Below are 2,562 nucleotides of genomic sequence, written 5' to 3'. Positions count from 1 at the left end.
AAAAAAACTTACAGTATAGTAATATTCAGTTATTTATCTTCACTTTAAAATAAATTCAAAGTCTCTAGAACAATATTTAGATTTATGGTGAATTTTTGAAAAATACTTTTTCCTTCCCTCCGCGTGCCGATTCTCGGCCGCAAATCTCCGAAATGCGTACGTCGCATTCTCCTAATATTTGCTCTTTTCATATTAGGTGTTTTATAGAGCTTCATATATGAAAATGTGCACAATTTCATTCAAAATACAACCAAAAATATTTGAATGTTAGAGCTTTTCTCATTTTTGAAATATTTGCATATAAATCACGATAAATAGAAAAAAAATCACATTCGGTCAACTTTGACTCTACCGAAGTGGTCGAAAAACGTAATTGTAAGCTAAAACTCTTACAGTCTAGTAATATTCAGTCATTTATCTTTACTCTAAAACAAATTAGAAGTCTCTAGAAAAATATTTAGATTTATGGTGAATTTTTGGAAAAAACGTTTTCCTTCCCTCCGCTCGCCGATTCGCGGCCGCAAATCTCCGAAATGCGTACGTCGCATTCTCCTAATATTTGCTCCTTTTCATATTAGGCGTTTTATAGAGATTCATATATGAAAATGTGCGCAATTACATTCAAAATACAACAAAAAATATTTGAAGGTCATAGCTTTTCTCATTTTTGAAATACTTGCATATAAAAATATATATAAAAATTTCGACATTCGGTCAACTTTAACTAGTTCGAAATGGTCAAAAACTGCAATTCTAAGCTAAAAATCTTACAGTATCATAATATTCAATCATTTCACTTCATTTTGAAATAAATTGGAAGTCTCTAGAACCATATTTAGATTTACAGTGAATTTTTGAAAAAAACATTTTTTTACGTCCGCGCGTTTCTGTGTTGCTTTGATTGTTTTACAATGTGTTATATATCAAAATGATTGCAATTTAGTGTACAATACAACGAAAAAAAGTAACTTGTTAGCTTTAACCATTTTCCGCACAGCGCGATTTGAATACAATTATATATGAAATTTTTTTTCTCGCTATCATATATCACATTATTTATATATGATAATGATACTATTTTTCATTTCTGATGGTTGCATACTAAACTTCAGGCAATGATAAAAAAAGGAGCCACAAATGAACTCTTAATCTTGAAAACTAAGCACGCTGTGATTTTTTGAAAAAATTATTTTTTCCACTTCCGCGCTCACTCCCAGGCCGGCCCTGCATACGGGAGACAATTTTTATTATACCGCTTCGGCATAAGAGGGTTAACATTATTTTATCTGATTTTGCTATGTTCTAGTACGCGGTATCTGTGGTGAGCTTAGCACCGAAAAGATGGTTTTACACAAAGACGAAGTCTTTTGACATAAACTTCAAAAAACATTTTAGTAACGAAGTATAATTACTGTTTTAGGTATGATAATTTATTTGTCCTTATATATATGAAATTGCTCTTGGTGAATGTATTGCGCATATTACGTATGGTGAGAGTTGGTGTTATTGGGTCTTGTTTGTGCCTCTCGCCAAAGAAACCATTAGGAGAGGTCAAAAGATCGGGAGGAGAAAGAAAGGGTAGTAGTTCGCTCTCTGATCGCTCCTTTGCATGCCCCTCTAGGGGTGTGTATGCGTAATGTGTACACTGTATGGGCATGATACCGCCCAAAATTGTATTGACACACACCACTAATTAATCACTACATTTAATAAATATGTTGAAGTTGCACACTATTATATTTGGAATTTATTTTTGACAACGAACTTGATAATTATTGTAAAGTTTTTTATGTTCGTGAAAACCATGTAAGTCAGTTCTGCATTCGTGGTAATTGTATAACTCGTCTCTTTTCCCCAACAAAACCCGAATGCAGGATGGAACGAACAGCTTCTTGGCTCAACTTTTAAGGTGACCTGTTATCTAGTGTTGTGTAGTGATGTGTGTGTGGATTTAGAAAGGGTGGTTGCCCTGATTCTTTGAATTTTGTTGTAATTTGTTTCATTTGAGTGTCATTGATTTATAATTCCCCTTGAGTGATTAATTTCATTTGTCACTTATATGTTATTACTCTTTGATATGTTTAACTTTTAGTTATTAAATTAATTTTAACTTTACATTTATCAAATGCATTTCAATATCCTTCAATTTTATTTCATTTTTCCTATGTTTCAGTTTTGTGGATGGTGAATATAAATTTATCTGATACTGATAAACCTTTATTGTGTTCATACTTTAAGGTTATGCAAATAACTTAGAAACGAGATAACACAGCGGTCCTCTAAGGTCTGAAAATCAACCCGTGAGTACTCGCAACATTTAGAGAGAGAGAGAGAGAGAGAGAGAGAGAGAGAGAGAGAGAGAGAGAGAGGGGCGTACCTCTCGTCGTATCTCGTATAGCAATTTATGATCTGAGTTCATGTCTACAAGGACTGCTCAGTAAGTGAAAGTACTTAATTCTGGTACTATTCATTAATGATACTGGTGTGTTATCCTCGTTAATAATGAATTGGGTTGAGAGATATCTCCCCGTAATTTAGAAACCACAAAGGGAGTTTTTTGGA

The sequence above is a fragment of the Macrobrachium nipponense genome, chromosome 1 (genome assembly GCF_015104395.2).
Source record: "Macrobrachium nipponense isolate FS-2020 chromosome 1, ASM1510439v2, whole genome shotgun sequence".
NCBI classification, from domain to species: Eukaryota; Metazoa; Arthropoda; class Malacostraca; order Decapoda; family Palaemonidae; genus Macrobrachium; species Macrobrachium nipponense.
Note: the sequence above shows the minus strand (reverse complement) of the source record.